Source organism: Chrysemys picta, chromosome 7 (assembly GCF_011386835.1).
Source record: "Chrysemys picta bellii isolate R12L10 chromosome 7, ASM1138683v2, whole genome shotgun sequence".
Classification (NCBI taxonomy): domain Eukaryota; kingdom Metazoa; phylum Chordata; order Testudines; family Emydidae; genus Chrysemys; species Chrysemys picta.
In genome coordinates, this window is record NC_088797.1 from 110,533,812 (window position 1) to 110,556,341 (window position 22,530).

A 22,530-nucleotide genomic window follows, 5' to 3' on the forward strand; every position below is an offset into this window, starting at 1 on the left:
ATGGTAGGTAGAATTGAGGCAGGAAAGGAAAGACAGAGATGGGGGGTGGGGATAGAAGAGAGAGGCAAAAAGAAAAAGGAGAGAAACTTAGGGCTTGTCTATACTTACGCGCTGGTTCGGCGGAAGGCAATTGAACTTCTGGGTTCGATTTATCGCGTCTTGTCTGGACATGATAAATCGAACCCAGAAGTGCTCCCTGTCGACTCCGATAATCCTGCTCAGCGCGAGGAGTATGCGGAGTCGACGGGGAAGCCTGCCTGTCGCGTCTGGACTGCGGTAAGTTCAAACTAAGGTACGTCGACTTCAGCTACGTTATTCACGTAGCTGAAGTTGCGTACCTTAGTTCGAATTGGGGGGTTAGTGTAGACCAGGCCTTAGAAAAAAGAAAGGTGCAGGAACAGAAACAGAGGGCAAATATAAAACTAGTGTAAGTGAGAGATGAATCAGAACTTATTTTGTGCATGAGTAAACTCTTTCAAGACTTAATTAGTGAAATTAAAAAATAAATAAATAAAGATATACCTATCTCCTAGAACTGGAAGGGAAGAGTCTTCAAGTCTAGCCCCCTGCCTTCACTAGCAGGACCAAGTACCAATTTTGCCCCTGATCCTTAAGTGGCCCCCTCAAGGATTGAACTCATAATCCTGGGTTCAGGAGGCCAATGCTCAAACCACTGAGCTATCCCTCCCCCTTCAGAATATATATGAAAAGGAATAATATTGCTCTTAGAAATATCTGGGGGCTCTATGGATAGGATGAAAACTTTAATCTAAAATATGAGACTATAACTTGCCAAATATAGCAGGATTGTAGGGTACACTGAAGAAATCTCATGCTTTATTGCAAGGCTTAGTACCACTTTCAGAAACTATTGCCATCTCCTTTATATTAATAAAAAATGTCTAATGTTGCTGTGATTAGAATATTGGCTTTGAGCTGGTAATTCTACTTGTAAAGAGTATATTACAGACTACAATTAAACACATTTTGAAGCTAATTTGATTAGAATATGAAGTGTCATCACTGGTGAAAATAGCCTGATGCCTACTTTCCCTGAATACTCTTGCCATGTAAATGGCAGAATGGATCAAGCTCCTGCAAAAAGAAATGGAAAGAAAATGTTTTACACCAACCATGAATTTAAAAAGCCACAACATGGTGAGTTTTTCTTCTGGATTCAGTAAAACTGTGTAATACTCCAGACTTGTGGTTAACAGCAGCTCTTTTTCATAAAGAAGGTGGTTGTGTGTAATCTTCCCGTTTTCAGTTAAGAATTGCATGGAAACTATGAGTAATAGTCTGATGTTTCACAGACAACTTGATTCAATAGCAAGTAAAGATAATTGCTATCATTTTAGTTTCTCAAATATTTTATATAATGGCAACACAAACTATTTCACTCTAGGATATATTAACCAGAAGCCATTTTTTAAAAACAATGATGACAAGAGTGGGATAACATGCCAATTACATTAATTTGGGATAATGTTTCAGAAAATTTTGTACGATAGATAGATTCACACACCCCTAAAATTATGAAGACTTCACAGTGTGCCAACCTATCTTGCAGGTAAAATAACACAAATTCATTAAAAGGTAGATATAAAAAACCCACTGTGACAGATATGGCAATTTCCTGTAATATCTTGAAGACATCTTACTGTATTAAATGTATGTGTCACTGTAGGCCAGCAATTGTATGTAATTCCATGGGGGAGGGTGACCTCAGCCCTCCGGGAACTAAGAACAGTTGGGGGTGATTAGGAAAATTCACTCAGGTTGTAACAGCTCCAGAGGACTTTAAGAGGCTTGCATATACTGGTTCAAACTGGTGTCTCCAGAGACCAAACAAAGGGAGGACTTTTGGATAAATAGCCTAAATTTAAATAGACTCCAGGCCTTCTTTCTGATCCAACCAATCACCAGGATCTTCTGTCTAAGAGGGGCCTCAATCCTTCCTGAGAAGGATTGGAAGGACTTTGGCCTACAGAGGCCCCGTAAGACAGATGGATGACCTTTGGGAAGCTTTTAGCATGCAGATAGGAACTTCCATTGTTTTTATGTGTTTTCGCTATAATGCTTTCACTTTAAGAATAAATGTGCTTGCTTAGAAAAAGCTGTCTGGCATCTTATAACCGTGGGCAATTACATACACCTCGATATAACACTGTCCTCAGGAGCCAAAAAATCTTACTGCATTATAGGTGAAATCGCGTTATATCGAACTTGCTTTGATCCACCGGAGTGCGCAGCCCCGCACCCCCCGGAGCACTGCTTTACCGCGTTATATCCAAATTCGTGTTATATTGGGTCGTGTTATATCGGGGTAGAGGTGTAGTTTATACCCTCTAGAGAGAGAGCGAGCAAAGCACAGATGCTGCTCATTTAGGCAGTCTAGCTTGGTGGGAATAACAGTATAGGCAAGGAATTGTGCAGCCTGGATAAATCCCTGCTCAGGAGGGCAAGACATGGGTTTCCACCCAAAAGAGCTGATGGCTGAGGAACTGGGAGACTATAAATGGGTGGACACAAATGGGGAATACAGGTGCAGTTGCCCTAACCTGTGACACCCACCACTGTAAACTTTCTGTCCTGACCCATAAAAATCAGGCTGCCTGGCTAAGAAGCCACAGAAGCTGCTTCCTAGTCTAAGGCACTTCTTCCCACTCAACAGCAGTTGTGTATTACAATTTTGGTGTTATAATCCCAGCCAATGCCATAGTCTTTCCAGTCTAAGGACCTGATACTTAGGCTCAGCTGATCTGTGATCCCAATCCCAGCCACAATCAGGAGTAGTTCAGCCCCATAGGGACTGTTACACCACTGGAATGTTTGAAGCACAAGGTGAATCAGCCACATCCTCCCCAACCTCTATGGCAAAGGTGAGAAGAAATCTATTCACTTTTTCCCTTCCCCCCCTCCAACACACCCACACACTTTTTTTATCAAAAATGCTCTTGTGACCAAGGAAAGAGGCAGCACTGTTTCACCAAAATTTTATGAAGTGCATATGCTAGAAACTTACTCCCAGAAACCTATTTTTGCTAGCACAGTGTAGAATTTGAAATGGGTGGAGACAAAGAGCTTAGAAGGGGTCTGGAATTATCCTCCCTCAGGAAATATTTTGAAATGCCAGTCATTTGGTAAAAATAGAAGCCAGAAGGGTGATTTAGTATAGGTGTCTTCAAACTTTTTCAGAACCTGAACCATCTCTCGATAGAGAGACTGTCTCATGTGGTTTCAGACCATCTTGGGGCACCACCAATATGATTTTTGTTGCACAACAGATCCAAGAAAAGTGTAGAGAACACCACCAGCCATTGTCTATGGCATTTCTTGACTTAACTAAGGCCTTTGAATCCATCAATCCTGAAGCATTATGGAAGATGCTGTCTAAGTTTGGTTGTCCATTAAAGTTAATTCGTGTTCTCAGGCTACTTCATGATGGGATGACCACCACCGTCCTTTATAATGGGATGGAGACAGACCCATTCATCATTTGTACTGGTTAAGCAGGGCTGCGTTATTGCCCCAACCCTTTTTTCCATATATCTTGCAGTAATCTTGATTCTTATTCATGACTAGCTTTCTTCTGGAATTGGGATTGAGTATTGCATGGACAGACAGCTTTTCAATCTGTGGCATCTTCATTCTAAAACTAAAGTCACCAGAACTGTTATCAATCTTCAGTATGCTGACAACTGTGCTATCCTCATGCATACCGAGGCTGACTTGCAATCCACCCTAGATCTCTTCTCATGTGCCTACCATACTCTGAGACTTTCCCTCAACATTGGGATGACTAAGGTGCTCTACCAGCCAGCCCCAGCACAAGTTGCCCCCCTTCTCCCACAAATTGTCATTGGTGGTGAACCCCTGGAAAATGTAGACACCTCTCCCAAAAAGGCAATCTTGATGGAGAGATTGAACATAGGATCCATTGAGTCAGCATAACCTTCAGAAAGTTGCTCCATCATGTTTTTATTGATAGAGATCTATGGATGGAAACTAAGATCCTGGTTTACAATGCACTAGTCATCCTCACTCTTTTTTATGGGAGCGAGACATGGATGACATATTGAAGCCATTTAAAGCATCTGGAGTGGTACAACCAGCCTTCGGAAGATTCTCCATATCAGATCAGAAGATTGTCACACCAATGCCAGTGTTCTCTCTGCAGCTAACATCACAAGTGTTGAGGCAAAGATTATGAAATATTCAACTTAGTTGGGCTGGTCATTGTGTGCAGATGGCTGATGCATGTCTTCCAAAGCAAGTCCTCTTTTCTCAACTTAATCATGGTAAGAGGACCCCATGGGGGACAGAGGAAATGCTACAAGGACACCCAACATTGGGAAGAGGTCAGCTGACTGGCAATAGACTGCAATGGCATCACATCATACATCAAGCCTCAGTAAGTTTTGAAGAGAATTGCCTTGCTCAAGAGCAGAGGTTCTCAAATTGGGGGTTGTGACCCCTCAGGAGGTCACAAGGTTATTACATGGGAGGTCATGAGCTGTTAGCCTCCACCCCCAAACCCCGCTTTGCCTCCAGCATTTATAATAGTGTTAAATACAAAAAAAAGTGTTTTTAATTTATAAAGGGGGGAGGTTTTGCAGTCATAGGTTTGCTGTGTGAAAGGGATCACCAATACAAAACTTTGAGAAACACTGCTCAAGAGGCTGAGAAATGGCAGAGGAGGAAGGAATGGGTACAGCATCCCTGCCAGCAGTTGTGCTCTCTCCAAGCAACCACCTGTCACATATGTGGAAAAACCTCTAGAGCATGAATTGGACACGTCAGCCATCTTAAGTCCCATCAGTGATTTTTCCCCCTGGCAGAAATCATCCTCATATACAGGGATAGCTGATGACATCTCATGGTCCTGCCCTTCTACTTGCTATTACATTGACTACATGCCCTTCCATGACATCTCTGTGGCAGCTACAACAATTGCTTACATGGAAAAGTAATAATAGGAAAATATTTAATTAATTTTAGCTGTCTTTTAATGTGATTTAGCAGGTAGAAATAAGACAGCCAGCACAATGTATCCAGCAAGCCCCCCATGAACCAACATATCCTGCAGATGACAGTTTGAGAACCCATTCCTGATTTAGAAATATTCAGGGAGGCAAATTTCAGAGGCAGTGAAATCATCCTACGCTTCCCTTCCATTAGGTGTCAGAATTTTTGACAGGGGTGCTTTGAAGCCCCTGCCCAAAGATCCCAGCAGCATGTTACTGCTTTAAATATGAAACAAAACCAACCCCAACTCCTTTGCAAAGACTCAAAGAATTGGATCTTTGATGTCTTGTGGCTGACCTGGAACTAAACGTGTTAGTCGAGTCATATGCCTGCCGTGAAATCTGTGAAGTAAAATATTTGCCAAGTCCTAACCAGCATGTTATGACCAATTTAATTAAGCAAAGACTATATCCTTACATAGTTTATCCAACTTGTTGAGCAATGCCTTCTGGAAATGTATCGTGATCAACCATTTTCTTAATACCCTCTTTCAAGTGCTTTTTATGATTTATAGTACATAAAAGTGAAAAAACCACAAGCTTTGTTCTGTCATGCAGTACTTAGAAACTGGTGCTTAAAACTAATTTGTCAAAATAATATTAACATAATCTATGGGCCTGTTTCATTCTGTTCTCACACTTACTTTACATCAATGTAACTCCATTGAAGTAAACAGAGTTACTGCTGATTTACACGGATGTAAGTGAGAGCAGAATCAGTCCCTATTAATCTCTGAAATGTATAGCACGGTGAAATCAGTGCATCGAAGGGTAACCTCCAGAAGATTAACCACTTGTTTATGAGCCCTACTATGCAGAACTAGGGAGCTCATCTAAACACAATCCCACTGGCAACAATCACTGCAGAACAAAAAATGACCTGAACACCTACCTGAACCCTGATATGGGCTCTAGCAATCACAGAAATTAAAGCCCATTTTCCCAGAAAATAACCAGTCCAGTTTAGGAAAGGTCCTTTTGAATGGACCAAAAGCCAGAAACTTTTCCCCACAGGTAGAGGAAGTAAGTGCTAAGCTCAGGCATGAGAGAGTCAGTTGTCTGCAATCACTAGTTTTTGCTATTGACACAAAAGCATCTGAGATTCTGCCCTGGTCTACACTACAGGTTTAGGTCGAATTTAGCAGCGTTAGATCAATTTAACCCTGCACCCGTCCACACGACGAAGCCATTTTTGTCAACTTAAAGGAGTCTTAAAATTGATTACTGTACTCCTCCCTGATGAGGGGATTAGCGCTGAAATCGACATCGCCGGGTTGAATTTGGGGGTAGTGTGGATGCAATTCGACTGTATTGGCCTCTGGGAGCTATCCCAGAGTGCTCCATTGTGACCACTCTGGACAGCACTCTCAACTCAGATGCACTGGCCAGGTAGACAGGAAAAGCCCCGCGAACATTTGAATTTTATTTTCTGTTTGGCCAGCGTGGCAAGCTGATCAGCACAAGTGACCATGCAGAGCTTATCAGCAGAGGTGACCATGGAGTCCCAGAATCGCAAAAGAGCTCCAGCATGGACTGAACAGGAGGTACTGGATCTGATCGCTCTATGGGGAGATGAATCCGTGCTATCAGAACTCTGTTCCAAAATACGAAATGCCAAAATATTTGAAAAAATCTCCAAGGGCACGAAGGACAGAGGCTATAACAGGGACCCGCAGCAGTGCCGCGTGAAACTTAAGGAGCTCAGGCAAGCCTATCAAAAAAACAAAGAGGCAAACGGCTGCTCTGGGTCAGACCCCCAGACATGCCGCTTCTATCATGAGCTGCATCCAATTCTAAGGGGTGCCCCTACAACTACTCCACCCCTGTACGTGGACTCCTGCAAGGGAGTCTCATGCAACAGGGATGAGGATTTTGGGGGACGAGGAAGATGATGATGAGGAGGTTAAAGATAGTGCACAACAGGCAAGTGGAGAAACCGTTCTCCCCGACAGCCAGGAACTGTTCATCACCTTGGAGACATTACCCTCCCAACCCGGGCTCCCGGACATTGAAGGCAGAGAAGGCCCCTCTAGTGAGTGTACCTTTGTAAATAGAATACATGGTTTAAAAGCAAGCGTGTTTAATGATTAATTTGCCCGGAAGACTTGGGATGTATTCGCAGCCAGTAAAGCTACTGGAATGCAGTCAAGCAACATCTGTTCTTTATCTCTCTGTTATCCTCAGGAGAGTGATATCATTCATGGTCACCTGGTTGAAATAGGGGAATTTTATTAAGGGGACATTCAGAGGTGGCCGTTCCTGCTGGGCTGTGTGCCTATGCTGAAAAGAAATCATCGCTGCTGTTAGTCACATGGTGGGGAGGAGGGGTGAAGCGATCATCCCAGAGAATTAGGGTTTAGTTGGGTTTGTGCTGCACATTAACCCGAAAACTGCAGCCCCTCCTTTTAAATGACCAACCCATTTTAAAATGGTCAACCCAACTCTCCTTTTTTTTCCTCCCACAGCTGCAAATGTTTCAACTCTACCACTATCATCTCCGTCCCAGAGGCTAGCGCAGATAAGAAGGCGAAAAAAACGCACTTGTGATTAAATGTTCTCGGAGCTCATGCAGTCCTCCTGCAGTGAAAGAGCCCAGCAGAATGCGTGGAGGCAAACAATGTCAGAGTCCAGGAAAGCACAAAATGAACGCAAGGACAGGAGGGAAAGTTTGGCAAAATGCTGATTTCTTGTTTCTCCAATTCTTGATTCCAGTTGTTGAAAAGGTACCTTTCAAATATAACAACTAAATCCCCACCATAGAAAGATTAATATGTGCACGAGCAAAACTGCCTGTAAAACTAGTGGTTGAAAATACTTTTAGAGAGTTTCTAGGATTTTCCATGGGCCTTCCCAGTCTACTGCTGACATATCCAGACACTGTTGGAGCATATGACATGAACCCATTACAGCTAATAGTGTAGCTGCTCTTATTTTGGTCTCCTTTTAATCTGGCCCTGTTGCAGTTTTGTAGTTTCCCCAATGTAAAATAAAGTATGTCCAGTTGCTAAAAACAACCTCTTTCAGGTTCATCTGCTCAGGGGCTGAAATCTGGTATGCTGCCATGATTGTTTTCTCTTTGTGGGTGTGGGTGTGTTTGTGTTCCCCCCCCCCAATATTTGTACTTTCTGATTTCACGTACCTGCAGAAGCTGTCTCACTTCTTACATCATCTTCAGTGTTCAAGCGTAAGAAGTGAGAAAGCCAGAGCAACATTCAGGCTTTATTCCTTCCTCCATGTATACTCTCCTCTCTCTTCAAACACTTTTCTTAATTCCTAGACATTACCCTATGCATAAACATGCTATCATACTATAGTGCCTCATTTTGGAAAGCTATTTATCATTACAGTCAGGTAACACGTAGATCTCCCTCTATCCCTCTTTATCTTGGGCTTTGTGAAGGCCAAGACTACAACAGGGTTCAAAAAAGAACTAGATAAGTTCATGGGGGATAGGTCCATCAATGGCTATTAGCCAAGATGGGCAGGGATGGTGTCCCTAGCCTCTGTTTACCAGAAGCTGGGATTGGGTGACAGGAGATGGATCACTTGATGATTACCTGTTCTGTTCATTCCCTCTGGAACACCTGGCATTGGCCACTGTCTGAAGACAGGATACTGGGCTAGATGGACCTTTGGTCTGACCAAGTATGGTCATTTTTATATTCTTATGTTCTTATGAGATGAGAGGTGGCGGGATCAAGAGGAGCAATGGTGGCAGCGTGATGAGAGGAGGCAGGAGGCAATGCTGAGGATACTGGAGGATCAAACTGATATGCTCCGGCATATGGTTGAGGTGCAGGAAAGGCAGCAGGAGCACAGACCACCACTACAGCCCCTGTGTAACCAACCACCCTCCTCCCCAAGTTCCATAGCCTCCTCAGCCAGACGCCCAAGAACGCGCGGGGGAGGAGGTGGGGGGCGTCCAGGCACCCAACTACTCCACCCCAGAGGACTGCCCAAGCAACAGAATGCTGGCATTCAATAAGTTTTGAAGTGCAGTGTGGTCTTGTCCTTCCCTCCTCCACCATCCCTCCCGGGCTACCTTGGCAGTTATCCCCCTATTTCTGTGACTAATAATAAAGAATGCATGAATTTGAAACAACAATGACTTTATTGCCTCTGCAAGTGGTGATCGAAGTGGGGAGGGGAGGGTGGTTGGCTTACAGGGGAGTAGAGTGAACCAAGGGGGCAAGTTTCCATTAAGGAGAAACAAACAGAACTTTCACATCGTAGCCTGGCCAGTCATGAAACTGGTTTTCAAAGCTTCTCTGATGTGCACCGCGCCCTGCTGTGCTCTTCTAACTGCCCTGGTTTCGGGCTGCGTGTAATGAGCAGCCAGGCGATTTGCCTCAACCTCCCTCCCCGCCATAAACGTCTCCCCCTTACTCTCACAGATATTGTGGAGCACACAGCAAGCAGTAATAATGATGGGAATATTGGTTTCGCTGAGGTCTAACCAAGTCAGTAAACTGCGCCAGCGCACTTTTAATCGTCCAAATGCACATTCTACCACCATTCTGCACTTGCTCAGCCTATAGCTGAACAGCTCCTGACTACTGTGTATGGCTTCATGAGCAGGCTGGGTCCCCAAGGATAACTATAGGCATTTCAACATCCCCAATGGTTATTTTCTGGTCTGGAAAGTGAGTCCCTTGCTGCAGCCGTTCAGACAGACCAGAGTTCCTGAAGATGCGAGCATCATGTACCTTTCCCTGCCATCCCACGTTGATGTTGGTGACACGTCCCTTGTGATCCACCAGTGCTTGCAGCACCATTGAAAAGTACCCCTTTCGGTTTATGTACTGGCTGCCTTGGTGCTCCGGTCCCAAGATAGGGATATGCCTCGGTACTGTGGATGCACTCCACCAACATAATGCGACTTAATGCGCTTAGTGGGGACACACACAATCGACTGTATAAAATTGCTTCCTAAAAAATCGACTTCTATAAATTCGACCTAATTTCGTAGTGTAGACATACCCTTTGTGTAGTCTGTAAGGACTTTGGAAAAGAGCCAGCTCAGAGATCCAGAGGCACTTCCCCATCCTACACTCCTCAGAAGCTCCTGTATCTCTCCTCTTACCAAGGTGAATGAAATCTCAAGTGGATCTATATAACTACCTGCTATAGCTTAGAGTAGGTTCTACAGCCTTACCTTTTCACAGGAAAACTCATACCCCATTGGTTCCTGAGAGATCTCCAAGCTACTGTTGCTTTGTGCAGCCTTCTCTTCTGTTCCCTGTCTCCTGCTCACCAGTGTAACAGGCCCCACAATCTCACATAGAATCTGTAGTTTTTGCATAAGCGAGACCCATTCAGTGGGAGTGTTTGTGGGGGAGAGACTGTTTTCTGAGCAATGAGGTCATTTATTTTATCTGTAAGAGAGTTGTTTAACTAGCTGTGAACAGGTGCCCTTCCCAACCTGCTCTACGAGACAGTGCTCAGATTAAAGTCCAAGCTCACCCCTTTCCTGGGGGTTGGCTTTATTAACAAATAAACTAGGCTTTTTTTCAAATTAAGTTTTTAATCAAAAAATGGCTTTTTAGATTAAAATTTTCATGAAAAATGTTCAATGTTATGGAAGTTTTTGCTTTGTGCTTTGTCATTTTTATCAAAATACCCACTGAAATTTTTCATTGACTGAAAACTGGGTTTTTAGTAAACAAAATATTGATAATCATTTTTCAATAAAAAGTCACTGAAAAAAAATCATTACATAAATAATGGGTGCACTTGGAGCCCTGTGAAACCACAAACCCCCTTGAATGTTTTCCATTTGTTGACCACTTCTACCAGGAATGTCATTGGTATGTTACTGCCACCTGTTGGAAGGGTTGGGGGATACAGGGATAGAATACAAAAGGAGAGTGTGCCTGGCTTGGGGTCTACGTAGTGAGCCCAGGACTTCTCATGGATCTCTGGCATCCCAGTTATCTGGTCAAGCTTCCTGCCCTCACTCTGTCCATTCAGAACTGGGAGGGTTTGATGCTGGCAGACCAGGTGCCACCTCATGCCTAGGCCTCTCTGAACACTGACAAATGCATAGTTGGAAACCTATCTGGTTCACCTGTGTGTTAATATTGTTAAAATAGGAACTATATTCAGAGAAATGTGTTTAATGTTTAGACTTCATGAAATGCTTGTGAGTTGCTGCATGCATTAATCTCAATTATAATATCTGTATCCCAAGTTATAAGGCAATATTTAACTGTTTGCTATGAAACTAGAAACCCCCATAGTCAGGAGAGAAGCATTTCCAAGTGTAAAATACTAGTTTACCACAAGAGGTGTCAGGGCCTGGCCAACAAAATAAGACCTGTAGTCTCTAGATGAACCTTTGTGGAACATCAGAAGACAGAAGACTTTGGGAATGTCTACACTGCACTTAAAGACCCATGGCTGGCCCACACCAGCTAACTCAGTCTCGTGGGACTTGGATAAGGGGCTGTTTTAATTGCAGTGTAATGTTCAGGCTCAGGTTGCAGCCAAAGCTCTGGGACCCTCCCATCTTGCAGGGTCTTAGAGATGGGGCTCCAGCCCAAATGTCTAGACCACAATTAGATAGTCCCTTAGCCTGAGCCCAAATCAGCTGGCATGGGCCAGCCACAGGTTTTTAATTCCAGTGTAGACATACGTTTTGTTGATTGTTTACCCTACACCCATGAAGAGGGGACATGCACAAACACTTGTCCCATCACATCTTGAACTCTGGGGGAAGGGAATAAAAATCCCTGCCAAGAAGAAATTGCCATCACTATGCTCCTTGGAATTTGAAGAGGGGAATATTTCTAAGCACAAGGAAGGATCCCCAAGCTGCCTAGCTCTAAAGAAGCTTCTACTACAGTGTTAGGTTCCAAAACCTAACTCATTTGTGTGTGTATGTTAACCTGCTTTAACCTTGTAAATAATGTGTTTCCTTTTCTTAGTTAATAAATCTTTAGTTAGTTGATTACAGAATTGGCTACAAGCGTTGTCTTTGGTGTGTGATCTGAGGTGCAATTGACCTGGGGTAAGTGACTGGTCCTTTGGGACTGGGACTAACCTGAATATTGTGATTTTTGGTGTAAGGACCATCTATCACAAAGGTAAGTTTGCCTGACTTGCAAGATAGACCAGAGTGCCCAAGGGGATTGTCTGTGACTCCCTGGTAAGGCTGTTATGGTGTTTGATGAGTTCACACTTTATACTTGGTTGGCAAAATCTAATTATAGAACACACAACTAATTAGGGATTTGTGCCCTGGTTTGTAACAGTCTGCCCTGAAGCTGGCACCCACATTTATGAGCCACTCTAGACTGCTTGACGGAGGGGACATAAGGGATTTTGACTATTTTCTTCCCTTCTGTGTATTTTGACAGTTGAGGAGAGCATGAACTATAGTGCCTGCTGCCTTTTTGGTCATGTTACAGTAGGTAGAGCCTCTGCTATGTAATTTTTCAACACTGTTACTGATAACATTTATATAATACTCTGTGTAAGTCTTGCCAAAGAGAAACAGATCATCTCCCAGAAGAGACCTACCTAAGTGGCAGCTGCATATAATACTCAACAACACATGTTACAACAGACTAACCTCTCTAGCACAAGATTAAAAACAGTGCATCCTTTTTTTACATTTCCAACTCCTCTTGTGTTCTCTTTTTGAAACAGAATAAAGGCTGCCTACTTGAATGCAAAGTTAGCATTGGGAATTTTAAACATAACTTCTGACAAACGTTTGGCAAAACAAGTTCTTCCATCTCTATGTTAGCAAACAGGCAATCGCAACATCTCCTAGAACAAAGCAGAGACTTTTTTTTTTTGGAGGGGGGGTTAATTTTTGCTTTGACATGTTGGATTTATTGCATAGAATTTTATTTTTAAAGATAATCTGCCAAATGCTAGAAGTCAAATCCAAAAGCTAAAATTACAAATACACCTCTACCTCGATATAACGCTGTCCTCGGGAGCCAAAAAATCTTAACGCATTATAGGTGAAACCACGTTATATCGAACTTGCTTTGATCCACCGGAGTGCACAGCCCCGCTCCCCCCCGGAGTACTGCTTTACCGTGTTCTATCCGAATTCATGTTATATCAGGTCGCGTTATATCGGGGTAGAGGTGTACTCTTTAAAAGGTAGCATTTAAAAATATCCCTCCTCTTAAACTCTTCCTCCCAGCCCTACATCTCGGAAGAGTGACTAGAGAATTATGGAAAGTGATTCCGCACTCCCTACACCACCCAGCCATCATTACAGATCTCTTTTTAAGAAGGAAGCATGCATGGACGTAGATAATTAAATACCAAGTGAAAGGTCATTGCAGGCATGCACAGGCTTTCCCCCTCCTATTGGTGGTAGAAGAGTAGATCTTTAGTGTCAGGATTAGACCTTAAAGGAAAAATACACCAGTCCATTTAAGATATATGAAGGGTCTGAATTCAGCAGACCTGGTGCATTTCTTCGTTAGGGAGTATAGGTAAGATCACAATGAGAGCTAGTATAGAGGGGGTTTTGGACACAGGGTAAGTAAGGCATAGTCATGAATCTACCATCCATGGTCCTTACGCAGATTCACCAGCCAACTGTCTGCTTTTGTTCTAAGTCAGCCATAAAAATGTTGGCATATTGTGGGGCCAGGCAGGTACCCATAGCAGTCCCACTGACTTGAAGGCTGACTTGTCTGCCTTTCCACATTTCTTCTCCCATCATTTCCTCCCCCCAAAAGTGTGTGTGTATTGGGGGATAGGGTTGTGGGATACAACTGCTCTATTACCCATTTCAGCTTTGATACTGCAGAAGTAGATTCTGCTGCCACCCCATGGCTTTAGGGGAGGGGAAAGACATATCTTAACTCCTATGTGGCTCTAGCTCACTTACTCAGTCTACGCAAAGAGAACATTTTCTCCTAAGTCCTGATTCTCAACAACTGCGGCAAGCTGAACAAGACCAAGCTCTAGAACAGGCAGTTTTCTTCATATACACAAATATTGTGTAGGTCATACCTCCTTCATACTACAAACAGACTCTGCCTATAGGAGGACCAGAAAAAATGTCAATTTATATCTGACAGTTCTATGCTTCATTCATCTGTCTAAGGCAAGTCATGAAACTAACTATTTGAGGGTAGATTTACTGTAAATTAGTTTCCATGATAGTGGCAGTTTAATGTTTATTCTAAAAGTGTCATTCTTATAAGCATCAGTGGTTTACACATGGAAAATATAAATCAATATTATGCCATTATTCAAAATAGCAATACAAAAAATCTAATTCTAATGTATCTCTAACTAGTGGAAGACTGTATTACACTAATCAATACTCTAAAATAAAAGGCTAGAAGTCCAACTGACTAGGGATATGTGAAAGGATTCAGCTCCCCAAGAGTCACAATTTGCCATTGATGTGTCCAGAGTTTATGTTTTAAAGCCGATGGCAGTTTCATTCATGAATGAAAAGGCAACATTTTATAGCCACTTGTCATTAAGAATATGGATTGACAATTTGCATAACATCAGTTTTGAATGAAGAGGCAGCTAATGTTATCACTGAAATACTGCACGGGAAACACATTCTTATCATTAGACCATAGCAATTTAAAGACAACAAGCAGCACTTTCTCAAATATGTCCTAGAGCTTGTCCTGGCATCTTAAAGAAAAGAGAGCATTGGTGGAAGACAGACATGATTAAACTCCAACATTTGTAAGTAACTATTCCTGTCAAATGTTTTATCATGTTTTCAAAAACCTGGTTTTGGACATAGTTTGTGATTAGCCTCCTAATAGTAGAAAAACTGAAATAAAAAACCCCCTCTGCCCCTACTCTGCACACGCACATGTGCGCGCGCACACACACACACACACACACAACATTGCAGGTTATGTGGATTGTAAAACAAGTTATGCAAAAGATTATCATAGAGCCTCAAAATGAGCCTTTAATTTTGCTTATAAGCAAAAATCTTTCCTCCAGCACTTGGACTTTTTGTAATGCCTAAAATTCCAACTAGCAGTTTCCAATCTGTACATTATTAAAAGGATTAATGAAAAATATGATTTGTGATTTACTTACCCAGCTTTCCTCCTAGAATTAAAAAAGCCACAACAACAATGTACCACTCTGTCCCTGATTTTATAACCCTCCGTATTGCTTTCCTTCTTGTTTGTGTATGGAACCCCTTTCCCCTGGGATCACATGAAAGTGTTCTATTAATGTGAATTGGCTTATGTTTGAGAACACTATGTTGGATAGCATGAAGTGTAAGGAATCTGATCCTGAGAGCTTTATAGCTATGACACATCAGTTCTCTACAGGAATTCTCAGTTGCTGGATGAGAACAACATGAGAAGCAGGCAGCCCCCCAGCTACTGCAAACTGAGTGCAGTCTGTTTTTCTTTTGCAGTTTAAAATAGTGGGTCAAGTTCTCACACCAGTATAACTCCATAGGAGTTTCACCCAATACCTTTCTGTCCTGTGGCTATTCCTTTGTGGCTTTACACTGTTTGCCTCACCTAATGAACATATTTCAGTGAAACATGACAACGGCAACGGGAGTTCTCTCAGTTAGGAGTCCAGGATTGGGTTGTAATAAAACAGCACAGATCATACCACCATTTTTAGGACTGTACTGCAAATCCAAGTGTGTGTGAGAGGGGTCGGGGGGGAAGCATGAGATGCACACCTGAGCTGTAGAGATTGAGTCTCCACTGGAATTAGAGACCTATCCCGAATATCAGAAATAACCCTTAAAGATATTTTGTACCTGATTTGAATTATGTAGCGGCTTTGGTTAAGCACCTTCTGAAATGGTTTATTGCTGGAATGAAAACAAACCATTTACTGAGATAGAGGCACTTAATTGCCTCATTAGATACATATCCAAATCAGCACAAAACATTAAGAAATTATCTATTTCACAGGAGTGTTGACGCTTAACTAATTGTTTGGTGATGCCATAAATGCAAGGTGTTACAATAAAGACAAATGCATTAATATAGATTATCTTACCATAAAGTTGTTATCAGCATGTTACAGTTCAATGCATTGGTATCAGAATAATTGCCACATTATTTACAAAAATTGCAACTCAGGCAAATCACCAGCTGGATCTTAATACAATATCCTGGCATTGCTGCTGCTTCTGCTTTTAATTCCTTTTAAAAGAAATGAAGTACAGAGTGTGGAATATCTAGCCAGTCGTTAGCTGGTTATTCTCTGTTATTCTCCCTTATGAATTATTCATGTACATACATGTAAGAAGGAATAGGAAAAGTGTTTGTACCTTTCTAAGGGCTGGTCCACACTAAGCCCCCAGTTCGAACTAAGATACGCAACTTCAGCTACGTGAATAACGCAGCTGAAGTCGAAGTATCTTAGTTCGAACTTAAAGGTACTTACGCAGCAGGCAGGCTCCCCATCGACTCCGCGTACTCCTCTCGCGGAGCAGGAGTATCGGCGTCGACGGCGAGCACTTCTGGGATCGATTTATCTAGACAAGACGCGATAAATCGATCCCAGAAGATCGATTGCTTGCCGCCGAACCAGCGGGTAAGTATAGACGTACCCTAAGATAAATAGCTGTGGAGTCCAGGGAAATAGATGGTATTTGAGTATTCTCTGCCAGTATGTTATCTTATCTTAGCAACCTTGTCAACTGTATCACTCTTCAATTCATTAATCTTTTCTTTTGAAAAAAATTCCTAGGGTCTCTTTGAAGGCTTTATACTGCAAGGTGCTGAGTGCTCTTCCCTGAATTCCCAGCACCTCACAAGACTGGGCCCTAAGTTTGCTGGAGTTCCATCAATAACTGGCGATCTTCATCCTCTGAAAATACCTACTCAGCCTGACAATGCCTATTATGATTTGATGGGCTGTAACCCACTGCACTGAAAGAATATCTGGAGGCAGAATTTTACCTCCCACTGAGGTGAACTGCAAATGAGGAAAGGGAAGCATTTGTAAGAATCAAGTAAGAGGTGCTTTTAAAAAGATACCTGCACCAGTTCAACTACCTCCTTCTGTTCTCACTTGCAGAATTGTTCCCTGAGGGGCAGTCCTTGAACTTGGCCTGAATGCCCATTACAGGGGTAATCCGTACATCAGAAAGATCTGTGATTGGACTCCAGTTTACAATATTTAAAGAGAAGTGTGAAATTTTCTTAGTAGCAGGTAACCTATTAGGCTACGTTCAGGGAGAATTATAGCTGAAAGGAAAATCCTAATTATGGGAAGCTGACCTGTGTGGGAACAGGGAGGGTTTATAAAGACAGAGAGAGGGCTGCAGGGAAGTAGGCTGCAGTTACTCCCTGGTAGAAGGGATGTGTGTTTGGAGGCTACAGAACTTGGGTAACCTCCAGTTACTGCTTTTTCCATGAGCTTTTTCCTTATCTTTAGGCTCCCCCTCCCCTTCTCTGGGTTATACAGCCTCACAATTCCCTAGAGGAGAGGAGGCGGGAGACAGAAAGTAAGGAAAGGCCTCAGAAAAAAGGCAATAAGGTCCAGGAGGGAACAGACCTTGGCTGCTGAGTAGAGGGTCCCTGAGCTGGACCTTATTGCCTTTTTTCTGAGCCCTTTCCTTACCCAGAGTAGAAGTCAGGCCAGCATTCTCCTTCCAGCCACTGAGGAAGTGGTACTATGGGGCTAGTGAATCAGAAGATTGCCCGAGACTGTTGACAAAGAAAGACTTTGATACCTGGAAGAGGGAATATACAATGACCTGGCCAAAGGGCCAAGTCATGAAGAAGGAGCACCTGGAGTCAGAGAGAGAGAAGCCATTGGGCATGCAGTGGGCACCAGAAGGGGATTCTGACCTGGAAGGAACTAATCCCCACAGTGGCCAGCAGGAGGCGACCCTAGCAGTAAGTGGACCCCAGGACACTCTCATTAAGACTTAAAAGCAACTGGTAGTGGCTAGTTAATTTCTATGCCAGTAGGTCTCTTTTTTGGAGTTAGAGAAGTGTTTTTTGTCATATTGGTATATAAAAGTGGCCCAAGCATGTGCCAGCAAAGGAAGATAAAGTTGGAGCTGATTTCTGGGCATCAGCATTAGCACTGGGGGCAAGTCACTTGGCTGTCCTGTAAAATAAATGTTCCTGTGTACAACATACCAAATGAGGCTGCCGGACCCTGCACTTCAGCAAGGAACAATGTAATCACTTAGACTGTTCCATTAAATCACGGTATAAAAAACTATGAAGCAATCTGAAATTCAGTGCAGACTGAGCTATTGCGCCAGAGGCTAGGAACATTGTGTATGTACTGCATTTGGTCCCGGTGGAAGAGGACTTGGTAAGGATCGTGAACGCTGGCCCTTCACAAGTCACCCATTTTTTTAGGTTTCACACACTGATACATCTTGTAATTCCAATGAAAATACATCACTGAAGGGTGAACCTAACAGAGTCTGACGGACAGCAAATAAAAATACTCCTGTCAGGAATAAATCATTGGAAAGCCTAAAAGCAACTGAGCATAAACTAGTTTCTTTTGCCACAATCTTGGGTGTTAATGATACCCATTGGTGTACAAGTCAGGAAAATGAGGGATAAGGTAAGCTGAATAGGAGGAAATATAGAAATCAAAAGGTAGGGAAGCTTTAGGCAATATGTGAAAGTATGCAGTTCACAACAGATGCTCATTCATAAAAAGGTAATTCATATGTACTTGCATTAAGCCAGTGTTTCTAGCCTGCCATAAGGAATCACTGGGAGGATGCAGTGCATATATGTTAGTTATTTAAGAATACTACCCTTACCCACCTTGTCTCTCTAATATCCTGGGGTCAACAGGACTACACCACCACTGCAAATAATGTAACACTTTGTACATTTGTAACTCTTTGTGGTCAGTTTTTGTCTTAGCTTAAGTAACTTTATCATCTGCAATTTTTGCCACGTCACTGTTTACTTCCTTTTCCAGATCACTTATGAACATTGAACAGCACAGGTCCCAGTACAGATTCTTGGGAAACTCACTATTTACTTCTCTCCACTGTGAAAACTGACCATTTATTCCCACCCTTTGTTTCCTATCTTTTAACCAATTAATGATCCATGAGGACCTATCCTCTTATCCCATGTATGCCTAGTTTGCAAAAGAGCTTTTGGTGAGACTTTGTCAAAGGCTTTCTGAAAGTTCAAGTATACTATATCCACTGGTCACCCTTGTCCATATGCTTGTTTACTCCTTCAAAGAATTCTAATAGATTGGTGAGACATGATTTCCCTTTACAAAAGGGATGTTAATTCTTCCACAAAATATAATTTATCTATGTGTCTGATAATTCTATTCTTTAAACAATAGTATAGTTCTACCAGTTTGCCTGGTACAGAAGTTAGGCTTACTGGCCTGTAATTGCCAGGATCACTTCCAGAGCCTTTAAAATACATATATCAGTGTTACATTAGGTACCCTCTACATAGCTGGTACAGAGGCTGATAGGTTATATACCATAGTTAATAGTTCTGTGATTTCATACTTGAGTTCCTTCAGAACTCTTGGGTGAATACCATCTGGTTCTGGTGACTTATTACTGTTTAATTTATCAATTTGTTCCAAAACCACCTCTATTGACCCTCGATCAGGAACAGTTCCTCAGACTTGGCACCTAAAAAGAATGGCTCAGGTTTGGGGATCTCCACCATATCCTCTGCAGTGAAGGTCAAAGCAAGAATTCATTTTGTTTCTCCACAACAGCCTTATTTTCCTTGACTGCTCCTTTAGCCCCACAATCATTCAGTGGCTCTACTGCCTGTTTAGTAGGTTTCCTGCTTTTGGTGTACTTCAGTGGCATTCTATTTGTGTAAATGAGGCATGCAATGCATGCCCAAGGACCATGAAACAATTCCATCCAGACCCTGAATGTGCATGGAGGACATTATTTTGCATGCAAGTGTAGAATTGCATACCTGACTAACTGTCATTGCACGCCACTGATGTACCTACATTGTTGTTAGTTTGTGTCTTCAGTTAGTAACTCTTCAAGTTCTTTCTTGCTTTCAATAAACCAGTTTATGTATAGTCTTTTAAAAAAGATAGTAAGAGTTCTTGTGAATCAAACTGAACCTTTACATATTAGGTGTTATATCAACTACTTATTTTAGTAAATCTTTGATAGTGATATTGGAGTTTTAAAATAAAATTACGCAAACTTGTTAAAAAGACATTGTTTTAAGTGACGTTTGTTTTGCCTTGTAACAATGTACTAGGCCAAATTCATCCTTGGTGGAATTTGACTCAAGTCAGACTTGCACTAGGGATTTTTTTTTTCTGCTGATGCTCTGTGCAGTATAAAGACTACATAAACTTAAGCTTTTTTAATGAAATATACTAACCTGTGTTTCTGCTGTTATTCATCAGGCATTTGGATCTTGAGTCAATCTTCACAAACTTGTTTCTTTTCCAACTGAACTTCAAATGGAACATTCCTCTGGACTGATGTTACAGGACTAACAACAAATGTAGCAGAAAATGGTGAGTCTGAGCAACACATGTAGTCAAAATAAGATTATAATTTGAGACTCTTTCAAATTGCAAGTTACTTCTTTTCTATGCTATGTATTCAGAAAGAGTTATCTGAAATAAATATCTAGGAAAGAATTTTATTTTAACAAAGCCCAAATGAGTCAACGTAGGTAAGAACTAACTTGTTTTTGTATAGAATAGCTTTTATCTGAATTATAGAATACTCCACCTTAAATTAATATTCATCATAACTGTCTTCTCCGCAATAAGTATAAATTATTTGTTGTTCTTCTCAGCCCCTTGAAAGGCTCCCAAAAGTAAAAATCCTCTATAGTAATCCTTTTAGCTGCAAATCCTTCTTCTGCTTCTTTTAAATTCCATAAATATGTTAAAAATAAAATTCCATTAATGTTAAAAGGTGAGTCAGAAGTCCCAGTCTTGCAGTTGGAAGTTCTATCTGAAAAAATTTGGTTCAAAACCAGTACAAAAAGTAAACAGGTTTTGAATAAAAAAGTTTTGAATTTTTGGTCTCTCCATGTTGATTGGTGATGAGATTACAGTGCCTAGCACAACGTAATCCTGACCTAGTTAAAACCTGAACAAGCTATTGTAATACACGTTATGAAAAATAGCTACCTCTATGTAAAAAAAGTAAACAATGTTTTAAATAGGATTCTTTCTTGTACTTTTTGGGGGGATGGTTAACAGCTCTTACAAACTACAGTGATGGGTCTGACACTGGGTCAGAAGGCATCGTAAATTGTAATTCCAGATGTAACTTTACATTGCTACAATTTAAATAGATCTATTTTGAAAAAGATCATTATTTGTCACTTTAAAATGGGTTTTTTACTCATGCATGTAAATCCATTCTGAGCAACGGAACAGGATATTAAGGCTTTGAGTTTCCATCTCACACATTATTTAGATTGTAAGCTTGTTTAGGCAGGGACTGTATTTGTGTTTGTACAATGGCTAGCACACTGGGGCTGACGCTGTAGGCACTATTATGGAGGCACCAGTCATTATTCCATAATTAAGACTGAACTCCATGCTTCAATCAAGCAGGAATTAAGCCGGTTTCTTATGAGTGTTTTAAATAGTTACAGCAGTTTTTTAATAATTAATTAATGGAGATATCCCATCTCCTAGAGCTGGAAGGGACCTTGAAAGGTCATCAAGTCCAGCCTCCTACCTTCACTAGCAGGACCAAGTGCTGATTTTGCCCCAGATCCCCAAGTGGCCCCCTCAAGAATTGAACTCACATCCCTGGGTTTAGCAGGCCAATGCTCAAACCACTGAGCTATCCCTCCCCAGTTACTCAGGATGCAGAATGAATTTGCTGAGAATTCACAAGTTACTATTAAATAGTTGTTAAATTTAAACATGTTTTTTTAAAGAAACTTAGCATCTGCCACAGTCTTTTCTTTGTCTCAAACCATAATAAAGTATCACTAGAACTCTTCAGATTTTCCAAACATTCACATTAATCAGAATCTTGTGCACTGGCTATATCTGGAAAAATTAGGTTATAACTAAGCTAAGTTACTAAAGATTGTTGTAGTTATGATTATATAGACTACAAACAGGTTCAGGTCTCTCTTAAGTAGAGCTATCTTGACAGAGGTGACTTTAACCTTTCCTCTCAGTTAATTTGCATCCAACAATTCTCTTGGTTGTAATGAGGCCATGGAATGAGGGATACTGGACAATGACAAGTGTTCTTACTGGAATATTACTTGGGGGTAATTTTAACAATCATTTTCATCCATTTTGTGACTATAAACACTAAAAATCTTTAATCTTAATAGTTGTGGCATAATGTCAATAGAAAGCAGAATTAAGGTTGTTTGGGTACCTGTGAGCTCTTATGGGCAGGGACTATCTTTTTGTTTCATGTGTGTATAGCACCTAGCACAATAGGGACCTAGTCTATTAATAAAACTCTGCAGAAGGATAGACTTACCATTGTGGTACCCCCCTTATGACTGGACATGGCATAGCATCTCTTTCATCTTTATCACCCCCTGCTTCACTTTAGTGGTCTCTCTTGTTGCAA

General features: G+C 41.7%; 1 protein-coding gene across 4 annotated transcripts in view; it reads right to left on the minus strand.

The window, feature by feature from the left end:
- Positions 1-15,174, minus strand: part of TACC2 (transforming acidic coiled-coil containing protein 2) — a 218,333-nt gene extending 203,159 nt beyond the window's left edge. For all 4 annotated transcript variants that reach the window (XM_065552306.1, XM_065552304.1, XM_065552290.1 and 1 more), the window contains exon 1: positions 15,081-15,174. The gene's annotated coding sequence lies outside the window, so the exon portion shown is untranslated. The remainder of the gene's footprint in view (positions 1-15,080) is intronic.
- Positions 15,175-22,530: the final 7,356 nt, after the last annotated feature.